Source organism: Paramormyrops kingsleyae, chromosome 4, assembly GCF_048594095.1.
Source record: "Paramormyrops kingsleyae isolate MSU_618 chromosome 4, PKINGS_0.4, whole genome shotgun sequence".
Lineage (NCBI taxonomy): Eukaryota > Metazoa > Chordata > Actinopteri > Osteoglossiformes > Mormyridae > Paramormyrops > Paramormyrops kingsleyae.
Window position 1 is genome coordinate 15,873,559 of NC_132800.1, and position 19,318 is coordinate 15,892,876.

The 19,318-nt window shown below is 44.1% G+C and overlaps 1 protein-coding gene and 1 long non-coding RNA gene across 2 annotated transcripts in view; both read left to right on the forward strand.

The window, feature by feature from the left end:
• Positions 1–19,318, forward strand: part of LOC111847224 (tripartite motif-containing protein 16-like) — a 370,043-nt gene that overhangs the window by 65,640 nt on the left and 285,085 nt on the right. The window lies entirely within an intron of this gene.
• LOC140588939 (uncharacterized) lies at positions 9,036–12,232 on the forward strand. The gene is made up of 2 exons (XR_011990166.1): positions 9,036–10,337; positions 10,432–12,232. It is a non-coding gene; the product is annotated as an uncharacterized lncRNA (long non-coding RNA).

Here is a 19,318-nt window from a genome sequence, read left to right on the forward strand (position 1 = left end):
CAGTTGGGAGAGCGCATAGGCGACTCCCTTGTAGCATGGTAGGCCAGTTGGGAGAGCGCATAGGCCACTCCATTGTAGCATGGTAGGCCAGTTGGGAGAGCGCATAGACCACTCTATTGTAGCATGGTAGGCCAGTTGGGAGAGCGCATAGGCCACTCCATTGTAGCATGGTAGGCCAGTTGGGTGAGCGCATAGGCCACTCCATTGTAGCATGGTAGGCCAGTTGGGTGAGCGCATAGGCCACTCCATTGTAGCATGGTAGGCCAGTTGGAAGAGCGCATAAGCCACTCCATTGTAGCATGGTAGGCCAGTTGGGTGAGCGCATAGGCCACTCCATTGTACCATGGTAGGCCAGTTGGGAGAGCGCATAGGCCACTCCATTGTAGCATGGTAGGCCAGTTGGGAGAGCGCATAGGCGACTCCCTTGTAGCTAGACTTATGTCATCCAGACTTGAATAACGTAATGCTTGTAGCACACCTGCGGCTGAGGAGTTGGTGACTGACGTGACACATAACCCTGCACAACAGAACACAACACCAGTGATAGTACATGTAAAGACTGAATGTGAGCCTGTGGTGTTCAGGGGAAACGGTTCTGATAAGTATTCAATTGAAGAATGGATCAATGTGACTAAGGCCCATATGAGAAAACGGGCTTACACAAAGGCTGAACAGGCGGAAGAAATACAAGGCATGTTGTTGGGAAAGGCGAGAGATGTTGTGACAGTAGCTCTGAGGAGTGACGACACGTTGGATGTGAAACAAAACCCAGACCTCCTGTATGACATTCTAATGCGATACTTCAGTCAGTCCTCATCGTCACTCCCTCTACAGGACTATACCATACTGCCCAAGTCAAAAGAAAGTCCAGTTGACTACTGGATCAGACTGAACAAAGCCTCAGACACAGCTGATGAAGGATTACGCCGTCAGGGTAGGAGAATTGAGAATGTAAGTGGAGAAGTGGCACAAATGTTTGCAAAGTACTGCCCCGATGCACATATCTCTGCTATTTTGAAATGTAGACCAATGGAGTTCACATCCAGAGAGATCCAGCTCAGAATAGATGAATATCAAAGAGACTTGAGGGCCTCCACAATACCCTACAACAGAGGTATTCAACTAAAATTTAAAGAGGTCCAGTTAGAGAAAATTTCTTGAAGCAAAGGTCCAGAATATCATAATGTCTAACTATTTAGTGTGATATATATTTAAGTAGCCTATTAGTTGCATCAACATAGCATTTAATCAGTACCTGACTGTCAAATCAAATTAATTCAGTACCATTCAAAAACGTTTTGACAATATTTATTGTCACGTGACATAGAACTTCGGCCAGCTGACTGGAGTGAGATTTTCAGTTCGAAATGTCTGCACACACATGTAACAATTCTTACCTTGTAAATAGTCTGCTTTTGTATTTAACCATGTAAATACACCTTTGACGTAGCTAATTTTAGGTTTTATAATGGAATAATATAGATTTGCCGTGAGATTTCCCGCGTGAGTGTCATGCCAGATGCTTGAGATTTGGCAGCCATGAAAGCGTACATTTTTTGTTTCAACTGAGTTTATTTATATAACAGATAACATTATTTTATACATGTGTTAAAAAGCAGAAACTTCAACGAACATGAAATCAACAATAAACTACGTCTATTTATCCAACATGTTATATACTGTAATACATACTGTATTTAAAAACTTTTCAGCTGTACTGTATGATTTCAGGACAAACCAGTCACTCTGTTAGGAACATTACGAATTTTTGGTTGCGGGTTTTAGCTTCGCTGCTGCTATTAACACTAATGGCACATTAGCGCAGACAAAGGGCTGCATGAGATGAACTACGTCTAGCTTGGCAGTTAAAGGTGTTTGACGTTCATTGGTGTGGGAAGCGGCAGTTCTACTGCTAAACCACTACCGAAAAGATCACAAAAGCTGCGTCGGTTAAAATAGAAGCGTCAGGTTTTAAATAATAATGTTTTGGCTATCGGTCCAGGTCCGTATAGGACAACTTCTGGGTCCGGAACCGGACCGCGGTCCGCCTGTTAGTGACCTCTGCCCTACAACGTCCCACAGCTGAAAAGTCATCCTGCCACCATGCTTGGTGATGAGTCCTCTATCTGTGACCTATCTGACTGATGTGGGGTGAACCCACAAACGTCTTGTCCTCCATGCCCCCATGCTATGTCTCTGATGCAGTCTTCTAATTCCCAACCAGTCTCGGCTCCTGTCCACCAGCATGTCCAGTGTCCGCAGCGTGTCCCGCCACCACAGAGTGCATGGCTGCCAGAGGAGGTTGTTCTCAGTCACATGATGAGCATGCTTGAGCAGGTTGTCTCCAGAGTGGAGCGTAGTACTGAGCGTCTGCCCACTCAGTTTGTCCCATTGCGAATCTGACCGTCTCTAATTCAAATGCATGTAGCTCCAGGTCACTCCAAACAGGACTGTTCAATCAGAGCTCCACCTCAGTCCAGCCCAACCTTGGGAAACTAGATGACCCGCATATTGATAGCGGCTCCCTGATGCCCGCAAATTGAATAAAATGTCCCGGAAACTAGAGCAAGCACACAAGAGCATGCAGTAACGTGTCCATCGCGCACTTGAGAAAATCGTGCGCACGACGGAATGAGAGAGAGAGAGAGAGAGAGAGCGTGCGTATGTATGGATCCCTGCGTGTGTGCCTGTTCATGTAGCCCGTGCTAGACAGACAGCATCCTGATTGGTCTACTTAGCAAAATAAGCCAATCAGATTTCAGTGCGGGCGGGCTTTTATTTAACTTCTCGAGGACCGAAGTTATCGGTTCAGTGGAGCCTTCGAAATTTAGTGTGCTGACTAGAAAAAATTAATTAACAAAAAATTATACATATGGCCAATGTAGAAATTCTCTTGTGTGAAATAAAGTCATTTTCCTTCTTGGCGGGGGGGGACCTCCCTGAAATGAGTTTTTGCAGGTTGGGATGTCTGGCATTCGGAGGGAGGCAGTGCAGGTCAGAAAGAATTCTCCCACATACCTGATACCGATGTTTCTGGTTTAGTATACATTTCTAATAGTTTCAGTGTTCAACCAGTAAATATTGTGTACCAAAGCACTCACATCGTGGGTGGGAGTGACAGTCTATTTTACACACCGGTGAGGGATGGGGACAAAGTGACTCTAGGTGCCATGTTAGATAGTGGCTCTATGGCGTGCGCCATTAGTGAGACTGGCATGCATTCTCTCCTTACTGCTGGTGCAGTGTCTGAAACTGATAGATTTCACACTGAGGTGACTCTTGTAGGGGTTGGAGGTCGACAAGTACACCCAAAGTCAGCTTTTAACATTGGCATGGAAGTTTACGACTGTAAAATGATTGTACCTACTATAGTGGTCAACGGTCAAAATGACGACTTAATTGTCAGACCAATGTGGGGTGTACAGCGGGGACATTGGGCACACTGTGGGGTGTACTGCGTGCGCATTGGGCACACTGTGGGGTGTACTGCGTGCGCATTGGGCACACTGTGGGGTGTACAGCGAGCACATTGGGCACACTGTGGGGTGTACTGCGTGCGCATTGGGCACACTGTGGGGTGTACTGCGGGCACATTGGTCACACTGTGGGGTGTACAGCGGGGACATTGGTCACACTGTGGGGTGTACAGCGGGGACATTGGCCACACTGTGGGGTGTACAGCGGGGGCATTGGGCACACTGTGGGGTGTACTGCGTGCGCATTGGGCACACTGTGGGGTGTACAGCGGGGACATTGGCCACACTGTGGGGTGTACAGCGGGGGCATTGGGCACACTGTGGGGTGTACAGCGGGGGCATTGGGCACACTGTGGGGTGTACAGCGGGGGCATTGGGCACACTGTGGGGTGTACAGCGGGGGCATTGGTCACACTGTGGGGTGTACAGCGGGGGCATTGGGCACACTGTGGGGTGTACTGCGGGCGCATTGGGCACACTGTGGGGTGTACAGCGGGGGCATTGGTCACACTGTGGGGTGTACAGCGCGGGCATTGGCCACACTGTGGGGTGTACTGCGGGCGCATTGGGCACACTGTGGGGTGTACAGCGGGGGCATTGGTCACACTGTGGGGTGTACAGCGCGGGCATTGGCCACACTGTGGGGTGTACAGCGGGGGCATTGGTCACACTGTGGGGTGTACTGTGGGCACACTGTAGGGACATTGGGAGGGAGGAAAGCTGTGAAGCCACAGTGCTCCAGTGTCCCCGTGGGCATGCTCTGTGGGTCTTTAACAATTAACAAAATTAGTTTTGTCCTATACTGCCAGTATACCACAACATTATTATTAATACATATGCAGGATATTAGCACTTATTGAAAGGAGCAGTAATAAACTAGTAATATGTTTCAAACACATCTGTTCACAGACAGGTTAAAAGAAAAAATGAAGAAAACATATTGAAAACTGAATACAAAACTGAGTATGTTTATTGGACAAATTCTTCAAAGCGTCATTTCCAGGGAAGCTCAGCATCTCTGGGAGTAAATGGGGCAGTGGGCTGGCTGCACGCGGGGCTGCTGCATGGTGATTGGAGGAGCTTTCAAAGGGGCTGGACCTCTTTTTGACTGACAGCGTTTCGAAATTACGCTTTAGCATCAGAGCGATTCAACTTCAGTCCCATACGGACTTTAGGCAAGTGAAGTCTTTTTAGTTTTTCAGTTTTCATTTGTATTTATCCTACTGTAAAAAATAATTAAATATCATTCCTGAGTTCTTATTGTTTTGTTAGTAACATTCTTTTGTAGCTTAGTTGCTTAGCAATGTGTGTTAGTTTATTTATAGGTTGTTGTGGGGGGGGGGGGGGGGTACTACCCAGTTTCCCCACTTTGAAAGACCACCAGCCACCACTAGCATAGGGAGTAGAATCTAGGGATCCAATGAGCAGTGGACTATGGGATTAATGACTGCAGGATTACAAGACTATGGGATTAGGGACTAGGGGACTAACAGAGTAGGGGACTAGGGGCTACAGGACTAGGGACTATGGGACTAGGTGTTTATGGGACTGGGAAATTAAGAGATTAGGGACTTAGGCATGATGGAAGTGGGGCAAGGATGACCAGGGGACTAAGGACTACGTGACTAGGGGATATAGGACTGTGGTATTAGTGGAAACTTGTGGATTTAGGAATAGGGGAAAATGGGACTACAAGGTCTACAAGTTCAGGGGACTACAGGATTGCAGGTCTGCAAGACTGCAGGTCTACAGGACCACAAGACTAGAGGACTGTGGGACTGCGGTGCATCATCTCCAGAAGCCTGTTTACTCCTGCTGGGCAGCTTTCATGTGGCACCCCCTGCTGGACAGTGGAGTCATTACAGAGGCTGTGCATTGTGTTCAGTCACCTTTCACTGTAAATCAGACATGGCTTCACGATCATTTGTATCTGCTCTGAATCCCCATGGGCCGGAGTAAAAACTCCATCCACTTTAGGTAATTCAGGGGCCTCTTGCCAAGTTATGTGAGCTCCGTGTTTGATTCTTTGGGCTTCAGTACTGGAAGCAGTCCTGGGTAATTCTGGGAAAGTATGGAGCTTAAACAAAACCAAACTAGGGGGGATATTTAGATTTAATTCAATCTAACTGCAGTTGGATAGAAACTGTTTGTCAGTCTGGATGTTTTTGTCAGATGCAGTGCAGCCTCCTTCCTGACGGCAGGGGGATGAACAGTTCATGTGCAGGGTGGGTGGGATCATGAAGGATGCAGGTGGCTTTTTCCCTGCATCCAGCGGTGTATATATCCCCGATGGGTGGGAAGCTGCACCCGATGGTCCTCTGGGCAGATTTCACCACCCTCTGTAGCTCCTCCTTCTCTGCCATACTGCAGTTGCCTTACCACACAGTGAGGCAGGAGGTCAGGACACTCTCCACCACGCAGCTGTAAACGGACCTGTGGACGTCAGCCTCCAGTCCTGCTCTCTTCAGCTTCCGCAAGAAATAGAGGCGCTGGTGGGTCTTCTTAATGACGGCCGCGGTGTTGGTGCGCCAGGTGAGGGTGTTGGTCAGGTGAACCCCAAGGTACTTGAGTGAGGTGACCATCTCCACGGCAGCTCCATCTACGTAAAGTGGGGGGGGGGGGGGGTGCCAGTCCTGTGGAAATCCACGACCATCTCCTTGGTCTTCTGGATGTTGAGGATGAGGTTGTTGTCCTTGCACCACCGCATCAGGTCCTCCACGTCCAGCCAGTATGCCGTCTCGTCCCCGAGGGTGATGAGTCCTACCACTGCTGTGTCGTCTGCAAACTTCACCATGAGCTTGTTCTTGTAGTGAGCTCTGCAGTCATTGGTCATTAGTGTGTACAGCAGTGGGCTGAGCACACAGCCCTGGGGGGAGCCAGTGCTCAGGAGGATAGTGGAGAACATGTTATTATTGATCCTTACTCTCTGTGGCCTGCAGGTCAGGAAATCCAGGACCCAGTAACACAGGTGTGAGGAGGTACCCAATGCTGCCAGCTTGGGCACGAGCTTCTGCGGAATGATGGTACTGAATGCAGAGCTAAAGTCCAGAGACGGCAGCCTGACGTAGGAGTCCTTATTCTCCAGGTGAGAGAGGGGCTGGTGTATCACAGCAGAGATCACGGGCTCTCAGCAGGGGGCGTACTTCTGCATTCAGCCAAGGCTTGTGGTTCGGCCAGGTGGTGATGGTCTTGCAGGTGGTCACATCCTCTATGCACCTCCTGATGTAGCCTAGGACAGGTGATGTGTACTCCTCCAGGTCCACACTGCTCCCCGGTGCTGCAGCCTCCCTGAGTATCTGCCAGTCTGTAGTCCCAAAGCAGTCCTGGCGCAGGGACTCAGCACCATCAGGCCACACAGAGATGGTTTTTGTTATAGTTTTGCTCCTTCAACAGGGGGCTGTATGCAGGAGCCAGCAGGAGGGAGATGTGATCTGAGGTCCCGAGGTGGGGGGGGGGGGGGGCGCTGCTCTGTACGCTCCTCGATTGTTGGTGAATAGTTTGTCCAGAGTGTTTCCCCCTCGAGTGGTGTTACATGCTGGTGGAATATGGGGAGAATGTCCTGCAGATTCCCGTGGTTAAAGTCCCCAGCACCACATACAGCTTCTGGGTGTTTATTTTGTAGGAGCCGATGCTGTCATGTAGCTCCCTCAGAGCATCGTTAGCGGTAGCATGTGGAGGCGCGTAAACAGCCACTATACACACCGCTGTGAATTCCCGCGGCAGATAGTGAGGACGGCTTTTCACTATTAAATTATAACTATAATTATTAAATTACACTACTAAAGGTATACATTCTAATCTTTTTGGTAGGCAAATTATTTTTTGATTTATTTATTAATGTAGATTTTCTAAATATATGATAGCACATAGTTGTTGTTGCAGCAATATGCTTAGCTTCCAGTTTTGCAGTGTTCATGTGCTGCCACCTTCTGGGCGAATGATGAACTGATTTTCAGATTAAGAGCAGCCAAACCATACATGTTATAAGGTGAAAACCGCTCATGCTGCGAACCTGTGCTTATTGGTTAGGGTTAAGTTTGGGTCTAGGGCCAGGGGTGAGGCTAAGGCTCCCAGGGCTCCGGGTACTTCCAGGCTTAGAGGCCAAGGATAAGGTGTCTCCTTCCGCATGTAAGGATTTAATGAAGATCCAGTAAAAGTCACCACAGGTTGGGAGCCTCTTTCCCCAGGTAAGGGTTTAAGAAGCTCCCAGTACTTCCATCAAGCTCTGGGGTTCTGGAGAAAAGTCCCAGACCCATCTATACTTTACCCTAACCCCACCCTAGCCCCAAACGTCACGTCCTGCCACCACCCTGACGTGGCTCTAACAAGCCATGCCTGCTGCTCCTTGGTCTCATCTCTTCTTCCAGCCCTCATGTTATCCACTCCCAGCTGCCTGCTGTCTGTTCCCTCGTTATTCCTGTATTTAAGTGCTTCCTGGTCCTGTGTTCCCCAGTTTCATCATTGATGTGGTGCCCTACATGTTGCCCGTTCCCTAGCCTGCCATCCTGATCCCAGTAAATCCCAGTTTATTGTCTGACAGCACCAGCTCCCAGAGTCATTCGTCCAGGCACACATGATAGAATGAGGGACCTCAACAAGCCCCAGTGGATTCCCCAGGTCCCTACAGCCCATCACTGCTGCTTGTTTCAAACATACCTAATGCTGCTCCTTCAGGCCGCAGTACATCTTTCCCCAGAGAGAATGGCCCATCTCTGACAGAGGCCATAGCCGCCCTCTCCCCCGACTCCCAAGTGGAGGATGTGACAGCTATAGCAGAGATCCTCAGGGCCTCTGGAATGAAGCGAGTGGCTGAACCCCGCAGAGGAGGAGTGCTCTGGAGAAAAGGAGCCCGCCGACTCCACCTCGCTCGCCGTGGGGCGACCTGCCTCCTCATTGTCACTTGAAGTCTGAGAATAGGACGCTTTTCCAGGACTTCCTGAGGTCCCCCTGCTCGCTGCGGATGTGACCGCTGGCTCCCCAAAGCTCTCCAACACAGAAGAACGGGCTTCACTCCTCGTTCTATAGTTGTCAGAGTGCTGGACCACAGTAGAGGTCGGACTTTGCTTCAACATGGTTTTATTGGAAACGTTTAGAACTCTCCTTCATTCCAGCTAAATGTAATGATCCATTCAACATAATGGTTGAGTTGTTTATTTTTTTTTTAAGTCTATTAAACTTAAATCTTTTTATTCAAAGGTAACTATGGACTCCGCTAGTGTACCATACCATACCATACCAACTTTAATTATAGAGCTCTTTACAAACCCACTCTGGGCCAAAGTGCTGTACAGAATCCAAAAAAGAAACAAATAAAAAGCTAATAGCACATGTAACAGTAATAAACAAAGACATAAAACAAAATTAGAACAAGCACTATAAAATGCGAACAAATGACGCAAAATAGTCAAATAATCATCTGCCAACAAATTGCGAGTCATCAAATGCCATAGAAAAATAATGGGTTTTAAGAAGAGATTTAAAAACAGCAACGGAAGAAGCCTGTCTAATGTGTAAAGGCAATTTATTCCACAACGTTGGGGCTGCAATAGCAAAAAGAGAGATGGAGAATGCCGCTTTTGTCAAAATGACAGGTTGGGTCAAAGGTCACAAAGGTCAAATAAATCAAAAAGTGACAGGCGGTGGGTGCAAGCCGGGTGACGTCATGAGGTAGTGGGAGGGGGGGCTTTTTTTTTTGGCTGTGAGCCAGTTGAGCGTTGGGATAGGGGTTTATTTGTATATAGTTTATTTATTTATTATAATTTAATTATTTATTATTATTTAATTATTTATTATAATGTAATTATTATTTTATATTGAGTAGAGTGCTTATGAGTGTGTTGTTTTGTCTGCATCCACCGGGTGCCGAGCAGGGGGGACTGAGCAGGGGGGGTTAAGGTCCCAAACACTGGGTCTGAGTGGGGGTGGGTTACCTGATGGAGTGTGAGCGTACGCTGTACCACCGTGGTAAGGTCCGTGGCTTTGGAGAATCTGTGGAAAAGGGCTCTGAGAGAGCGATGCTGTGTCTGTTGCGGTACCGTGGTAAGGTCCCGTGGCTTTGGATAATCCGCAAAGGACTCGGAGAGAGCGATGCCGGAGAGCTGAGAGTTGTGCTGCGCGAGACTGAAAGAAATCCTGTGAGAATGACCAAGTTGGAGCTAAGAATGAGAGGAGGGTCTGGGTCTGACGTCCAGTAAAAAACGCTTAGCAGTAGTTTGACCGTCTGTGTGTGTGTGTGTGTGTGTGTGTGAAAGCCGACACCCCCCTGCAGCAGTAGCAGTTTGGCCTTGTGTTTTTCCTCATGCAACCTATGTACATCCCGATAGGTCAAATCCCGGTCAAACTGTAATTTCGGCCACACATCAAGTTTGACACTTTGTATTTCAGTAAATTTTGTTAAAAGTTTTGTCTTTTCCCCCCGACTCCCCGCCACACATCAAGTTTGACATTTTGTATTCCAGTAAATTTTGTCTTTTCCCCCCGACTCCCCCCATACCGTCTGCGCAGTTAAAACGTACATCGAAATAGACAACAGATAAAACTTGACAGGACGTATATTTCTCCTTAAAGAATCCTAAAAAGTAAGCAACCGTAGATATTTTTATTACCTTGAGAAGGGTCCCCCTCCTTTGGTAAAGAGACACAAGTACCCCACACCCCGTATCATCAAGGCATTGCCCTACTGGAAAGAGAAAACTACATGGGACCTGCATAGAGTAAGTATATTATTTCTTTTATGCGTGTTTTATGATAAACACCATACAATAAAATAACTTAAAATAATTATTTTATTTTTAGAGATTCAGCTATTTTGGGTTTGTTTTTTTCTCTACGGGAGACGCTGCGGTTAGAAAACTCCATATAGTGAGTATATTATTTCTTTTATACATATGATAAACGCTATACATTAAAAATAACTTATTCTAATAATAGGTATTCTCTGTTTTCTATGTACAAGAGAGACGGCGCGGACCGGTCAAGAGAAAATCTACGCAAGACCTGAATCAGCAGGTATGGACGGAGCAACACCCCCCTCCTATACCTGAAGCGCTATTAAATGAAATAGACAACATCAACAACGCTAATAATGATGAAAATGATGCGGTTTACTTTGCTCAACACAACTCGCCACCCGCAGCGTCTGGTGAAGCGACGGCCCAAGAGCCCTGTTTGCTACCATCCTTAGAGACATTATTAATAACCTTCCTGTGCTGTTAGGGTCGGCACCGACCCATTTTTAAGTTTAACATGCATAAAAGCACCACATATATTTGTGCATACTCTTAAAACGAAAGGCTCCATATTGAACCTTTTAGATTGGTACATATATGACACTCCTTGGACATTCTCAATTAAAAGAAATGGCACCTTTTTGAAGGCAATGGTTATATTTCCTCTGGTTAGAACCCCTATAGTTCTATATAGCACACCCAAGAACCTTTTTTTTCGAAATATATACTGCATCAAAGTTTTTTGACTTTGTCAGGAATCTCTATTTAAACTAAATAAATGATAACAAAATCAAGGTAAGGCATCCCCACACATGTAAGGTAAGATAAGACCAGTTCAGTTTATTTATATAATTCTCTAGAGGTTTATTTTATCATTATTTTTTATTGAAAACGAGAGGAATGCTGTCAAAAGAAAGGTCCACAAAGCCACACCAAAAATATTAAAACCAGTCTTTTCATGGATAAGGAAGCCTAACAAGGTAACCAAGAAGTAAGAAACAAATTGGATGATAAATAATTGTTTTGAGGGTATCTTATGGCTGATGTACTGTAAGACACGTGCTGCTTGACACCGACCCGTCTAACATAAGAGACAGGAACAGAAAGCTAACATAGGCCGAAGGTTAAGCGTGTTAAATGAAAGGCAGCGGGATAATTCCCCATAATGCCGCACTATAACAAAATCAAACGCGACGTGAAAATGTTTAATAGACCTCAATAAAAATGTCAGGGACGTCTACGACAAACGCAGATTGTTGCCTAGTGGGGAAACTGCCTTTTGGATACCGAACTGTAAAAACTAGCAGCATCGCAAAAAGGGTGTTGTAAGTCTTTAAAAATATTTCATCGAATGAATTTGTTAGTGTAACATGAAAGTTTTTTCAAAGTAAGATGTACAGATGTTTTAAAATGTAACATGTGAAAGTTTTTTCAAAGTAAGATGTACAGATATTTTAGAATGTAATATGAAAGTTTTTCAAAGATGTACAGATGTTTTAAAATGTAATATGAAAGTTTTTCAAAGTAAGATGTACAGATGTTTTAAAATGTAACATGAAAGTTTTTCAAAGTAAGATGTACAGATGTTTTAAAAAATGTAACATGAAAGTTTTTCAAAGTAAGATGTACAGATGCTTTAAAAATGTTCGGGTGTTTTATTTTCTAGACGCGTTGTACAAAAACGGTTTGTTATGTGTACGCAGCGCAAGCATGTTTGTACAAAGTTTTATGCATTCATTTTGCGAATCAGTTTTGAAATCTAATATGAACGTGGCTTTTATTTTACAAAAACAAAGTTGCAAAAAATTTGTAGGCTCTTTATCAAAGCAGATTTTGTTAATATAACATGAAGTTTTTTTTTATTATTTTCAAAGTTGCACAAGGGTTTTAAAATGTAACATGTATACGTGTGTTTTATTTTTCAAACTTGTACAAAAACGTGTGTGTACATTTATCAAATGAGTTTTAAAATGCAACATGTACAGGTATTTTATTATTCAAAATAAAAGTTGTACATACATTTTGTTATATGTATGCAGCACGGTCATGTTTTTAAAATGTGCTAATATTTGCGGGATGGTGGGAATAAAGCGTATTTAAAAGGGGTACCTCTCGTGGAATCTACCAATCTTTAGCAGCTTTTGAACCCTGAGCCACACGGGGACTGGGGTTTTTAACCGTGAGACTCGACACCTAGCTACGCATTAGATCCTTACTTCAGCAATGGTCCCCATGTACCCAGTGTAGGGTCAGGTCCATCGCAAGAGAAAGAACCGCCGTGAAAGAACGATCCACCAGCATTTTGTGTATCAACGAATCTGTAATCATTCTTTCCATTCATTATATGCTGAGTTTTCCAAAATTGTTTTTTAGCTGAAGCATCAAAAGCTGTAACTTCGAGTGCACCTGGTTTAATAGCATTTTATTTATAACAGTAGGAGCTTGTAAACTGCATTTAGCGGTCGCATGAAAACACATTAAAAACTTTAAAGAATAAAGCTTTAGTTATTTTTAATAAAGACGGCTTTCTAGTAAATGGTTTTCCTACAAGGTGACCCCGCGGCCTATACTTAAGACATCCGGGCGCCTGATTTGAGATGTTTACTGAGGACGGTATGTTAAGTTAACAGTGGTGACTGAGCTGCACCGTGTTTGACTCTTAATGAAACTTAGACCTAATTCAACAGAACCAGTCGTCATCCACTTTGCAGTGAGATTTCTGTGCGAAATGTGAACAAAGATTCATTTTCTTACTTTACCACTTATCGGATAACAAGGGAAATGGCAGCGGCAATAACCTACACAGTTATTTGTTCCTTCCATATGTATATATATAGCACCGCAGAACGTTTTGCACTTTTTTGCACTATTTGTTTATTGTTTGTTGTGTGTTCTACATGCATGTTTGCACTGGAGGATCTGCTTTTTATTCTCATTGTACATGAGTATAGTGACAATAAAAAGGCATTTCATTCATTCATAATATGTCGGACACAATGGCTCTGAGCACCAGGGAGTCCACCGTGAGGCGCACGAGCTGCTAGCTGATGTAATGCTGCGAACGGTCGGGGCTCTGACATTCTTAAGGTGCGGCTATCTATCCCCGAGACACTTTAGCCAGGAGCGTGTATATTTGCGCTTATTAATGCTGCAGTGTCAGGGTTTTGCTGACTCTTATAGGAAGCTGGCTAGCAATAACATTTTTTAGCTGGTCTTTTTCATTTAGTACATACACGGTTTAGAAGAAAACCTAATCACCATTAAAAAAAATAAATAAATAAACGTACAAAACTATTGAAATCCCCCAGAAGCATGTGCATATTTTTCTGGTTTGCATGTTGTGTGTGTGTGTGTGGTTACCTAAGCACAGTCGGCCTAGTGTTTGATAGGTGATGGAGAAGCGTACGGTCGTGGGGACAATAAACTACATGCGCCTATGCCAACATGTGTTTAAGTATAGCGACAAACATGGACGCTTTCTTTAACGTAAAACAGTTAAAGGCTCATACGGTTTTGTTTACATTTTTATTTTTTTAATTTCAAGTAGCCTCTAATCACCTTACATTAGTTCTGATTTACTGTAGTCACCAATCAGAGTATTTTAAAACAATGGCACTGAAATGTCACCACATGTTAAAGCTAACAAAGTAACATGATTATATCAGCGGAACAAACCAGTCGCCGGTACGTATAGACAGATCATGTGTTGCTCAACAATCGACAGCATTTTGAAATCTATTTGTATTTAGACAAATATATTGGGAATAAAGCGTTGTGTTTTAAAAGGCAGACATTGAGGTCGAATTTAAATTGGTCACAATTGTATTGTTTTCCGCAGCTAGAAGTGTCGGCTGAGGTTGATTTTAATTGGCATGTCAGTTTAGGATTCTTGCAGTAGAAGTTATGTAGTGAATTGCGGTACTCTGAAATTAAGTGATATGTGTATTAGAATCGTGAAGCGTCATCTTCCTTTGTTTTAGGTTCACCCCGGGCATTTTATGAATTGTAATGTAATATCAGACAGTGTGTGATGAATTTCTGAAGGCCTGTTATAGGCCTATATGACAATTTCGTGGAAACGTCTCATGGAAAAATGTAGTTGCAGTTTGTCAGGACTAAAGACTGGCTAATATGACATGGTGAACAAGTCCTGTGGTTAAAGAATGCCGGCCTGTTGCTTAAAACATTGTGTTGTATGCCGAATGTTTCTTGCCCATAGACTACATGTTGCTATACTGTTCCTTTATAATATTCAAGTATTATTTTTTAAATCATTTAATGAAATAGGTAAATACCTCATCATTGATGACTATGGTCCACCTGAGTGACAAGTAACCCGTCCTGGACAGAGGTTTCTTCAAGGCCTGTTGTGGGAACCCCATGGTGTAGCATTAAGAGAAAGAATACAGGGAGTGGTACAAATGAGCAGTTGTCCTGCCCCCTTTTACTCATTTTGGATGCTTAAATTACTAAATTGTGATTTTAATGCTCATCTGTATGATTCTATGGTCTGAGCGAGTCTCCAGTACTACATGAATGGTAAACTTAAAAACTCTACTTCTCTTAGCTTAATGATATTTTCTTTTACTGTGTACGATTGGTAGAAATGAAAATCGTGATTTGTCTCTCAGCTTGTGTGTGTGTGTGTGTGTCTGTGTGTGTGCGTGCGGTGTGTCAACAATGGCAATTATTCACTAAATTCTAAACAAACCCACATATAAAACCCCCTCCCCACCCACCCCAGACACCTATAAAACACAGCATTCTTGCTCTCACCCCCCCACTCATTTTGTGAAAAAGCATGTCTGTTGCCAAGACTACAGCTCGTGTCTTGAGTCGTACATACTATGACCCCAGCCACCCGGGGTCATACGGAGGGGCCTCCAGACTGCAGAGAGCCGTGCAGGAAGATACGGGGGAAAAAAGTGGCTACTGATGACATCAGAGAGTGGCTGTCTATGCAAGACAGTTATACTTTACATAAGCCGGCTAAAAAGAATTTCCCCAGGAGCAGAGTGTTTAATACCGAGAGCCATGTATCAGCGGCAGGCCGGTTTATGCGACATGCAAGGGCTGGCGATGTACAACTACCCCATTATGTCACCCTTAAGCAGGCAACATGTGTACCACCCTGTATAATCTATCTACGCCACCAAATGACCCAGGGTTTTGATGGCGTAAAATAAACACGGTCAAGTACTTGTTAGCAATAACGACACAATGTTTTCATGACTCAACTCATTTTATTTAGAAAGCATATAAAAATGAGCAGCCAATCACATTTTGACAGACGTTTACACACCAGCCATAGGCTGCTCGCATGTGTACAAATTGCAGAAATCATTAAACGCCTCATCTACAGCATACTCACAATCACCGTCTTCAGCGAAGCGTTTCAGCTCGCGCAATTTGGCCCGTACATTAATTTGGCCTTTAAGTTCAGAAACTAACACATCGATTGATGCATGTATTTTTACAGGAGCGGTATGAGGGTGAAACATGGCCACCGCCTTTGTGATAATATGTTTAAGCCGTGGCCTATACAGCTTTTTGAACAGCTTTTCAAAATTGTTAAAGAAATAAAACGGTACAGGTTCATAGCGACACGTGTGCTGAAGCAGGCTAGGGTGTTTCACAGTACAGCCGATACAGGTCGCCTTCAAGTCATCTTCGATTAGCCGATCCAGAATAAAGGCAAGTGACCCTTTGATTATCTTCATGGCAGCTACGGTGATGCCGCCACACCCAGAATCTCCAGATAATGATGGAGCCGCAAAACGATCGCGGAAATCATCCAACATCGATGCAGTAACCCGCGATGTATCCATTAGGGCAGAGTCCGCACGCGGAGGTTGTGACTGGAACAGAACCCCATACGGGCACCATGATGCGGCCTGCCGCGGAGTGTATTGAGGAAGCTCTGGTGGCGTTGTATCCATTCGCTGTCCAAAAGTATAGAGGGTCATGGATGGGGATCGCTGGGGGTTAAGTTGAGGAGAAGACTTGTTGTGCTGTATCGACCCAAAAGTAAATTCAGACATGTCCTCCAGGAAAAGGGCTGGTGTCTGGGGAGGTTGGGGAGGGGGTTTTATATGTGGGTTTGCCGTAAGGAGATACTTTAACCCGTCGTTGTACATCGCCAGCCCTTGCATGTCGCATAAACCGGCCTGCCGCTGATACATGGCTCTCGGTATTAAACACTCTGCTCCTGGGGAAATTCTTTTTAGCCGGCTTATGTAAAGTATAACTGTCTTGCATAGACAGCCACTCTCTGATGTCATCAGTAGCCACTTTTTTCCCCCGTATCTTCCTGCACGGCTCTCTGCAGTCTGGAGGCCCCTCCGTATGACCCCGGGTGGCTGGGGTCATAGTATGTACGACTCAAGACACGAGCTGTAGTCTTGGCAACAGACATGCTTTTTCACAAAATGAGTGGGGGGGTGAGAGCAAGAATGCTGTGTTTTATAGGTGTCTGGGGTGGGTGGGGAGGGGGTTTTATATGTGGGTTTGTTTAGAATTTAGTGAATAATTGCCATTGTTGACACACCGCACGCACACACACAGACACACACACACACACACAAGCTGAGAGACAAATCACGATTTTCATTTCTACCAATCGTACACAGTAAAAGAAAATATCATTAAGCTAAGAGAAGTAGAGTTTTTAAGTTTACCATTCATGTAGTACTGGAGACTCGCTCAGACCATAGAATCATACAGATGAGCATTAAAATCACAATTTAGTAATTTAAGCATCCAAAATGAGTAAAAGGGGGCAGGACAACTGCTCATTTGTACCACTCCCTGTATTCTTTCTCTTAATGCTACACCATGGGGTTCCCACAACAGGCCTTGAAGAAACCTCTGTCCAGGACGGGTTACTTGTCACTCAGGTGGACCATAGTCATCAATGATGAGGTATTTACCTATTTCATTAAATGATTTAAAAAATAATACTTGAATATTATAAAGGAACAGTATAGCAACATGTAGTCTATGGGCAAGAAACATTCGGCATACAACACAATGTTTTAAGCAACAGGCCGGCATTCTTTAACCACAGGACTTGTTCACCATGTCATATTAGCCAGTCTTTAGTCCTGACAAACTGCAACTACATTTTTCCATGAGACGTTTCCACGAAATTGTCATATAGGCCTATAACAGGCCTTCAGAAATTCATCACACACTGTCTGATATTACATTACAATTCATAAAATGCCCGGGGTGAACCTAAAACAAAGGAAGATGACGCTTCACGATTCTAATACACATATCACTTAATTTCAGAGTACCGCAATTCACTACATAACTTCTACTGCAAGAATCCTAAACTGACATGCCAATTAAAATCAACCTCAGCCGACACTTCTAGCTGCGGAAAACAATACAATTGTGACCAATTTAAATTCGACCTCAATGTCTGCCTTTTAAAACACAACGCTTTATTCCCAATATATTTGTCTAAATACAAATAGATTTCAAAATGCTGTCGATTGTTGAGCAACACATGATCTGTCTATACGTACCGGCGACTGGTTTGTTCCGCTGATATAATCATGTTACTTTGTTAGCTTTAACATGTGGTGACATTTCAGTGCCATTGTTTTAAAATACTCTGATTGGTGACTACAGTAAATCAGAACTAATGTAAGGTGATTAGAGGCTACTTGAAATTAAAAAAATAAAAATGTAAACAAAACCGTATGAGCCTTTAACTGTTTTACGTTAAAGAAAGCGTCCATGTTTGTCGCTATACTTAAACACATGTTGGCATAGGCGCATGTAGTTTATTGTCCCCACGACCGTACGCTTCTCCATCACCTATCAAACACTAGGCCGACTGTGCTTAGGTAACCACACACACACACACAACATGCAAACCAGAAAAATATGCACATGCTTCTGGGGGATTTCAATAGTTTTGTACGTTTATTTATTTATTTTTTTTAATGGTGATTAGGTTTTCTTCTAAACCGTGTATGTACTAAATGAAAAAGACCAGCTAAAAAATGTTATTGCTAGCCAGCTTCCTATAAGAGTCAGCAAAACCCTGACACTGCAGCATTAATAAGCGCAAATATACACGCTCCTGGCTAAAGTGTCTCGGGGATAGATAGCCGCACCTTAAGAATGTCAGAGCCCCGACCGTTCGCAGCATTACATCAGCTAGCAGCTCGTGCGCCTCACGGTGGACTCCCTGGTGCTCAGAGCCATTGTGTCCGACATATTATGAATGAATGAAATGCCTTTTTATTGTCACTATACTCATGTACAATGAGAATAAAAAGCAGATCCTCCAGTGCAAACATGCATGTAGAACACACAACAAACAATAAACAAATAGTGCAAAAAAGTGCAAAACGTTCTGCGGTGCTATATATATACATATGGAAGGAACAAATAACTGTGTAGGTTATTGCCGCTGCCATTTCCCTTGTTATCCGATAAGTGGTAAAGTAAGAAAATGAATCTTTGTTCACATTTCGCACAGAAATCTCACTGCAAAGTGGATGACGACTGGTTCTGTTGAATTAGGTCTAAGTTTCATTAAGAGTCAAACACGGTGCAGCTCAGTCACCACTGTTAACTTAACATACCGTCCTCAGTAAACATCTCAAATCAGGCGCCCGGATGTCTTAAGTATAGGCCGCGGGGTCACCTTGTAGGAAAACCATTTACTAGAAAGCCGTCTTTATTAAAAATAACTAAAGCTTTATTCTTTAAAGTTTTTAATGTGTTTTCATGCGACCGCTAAATGCAGTTTACAAGCTCCTACTGTTATAAATAAAATGCTATTAAACCAGGTGCACTCGAAGTTACAGCTTTTGATGCTTCAGCTAAAAAACAATTTTGGAAAACTCAGCATATAATGAATGGAAAGAATGATTACAGATTCGTTGATACACAAAATGCTGGTGGATCGTTCTTTCACGGCGGTTCTTTCTCTTGCGATGGACCTGACCCTACACTGGGTACATGGGGACCATTGCTGAAGTAAGGATCTAATGCGTAGCTAGGTGTCGAGTCTCACGGTTAAAAACCCCAGTCCCCGTGTGGCTCAGGGTTCAAAAGCTGCTAAAGATTGGTAGATTCCACGAGAGGTACCCC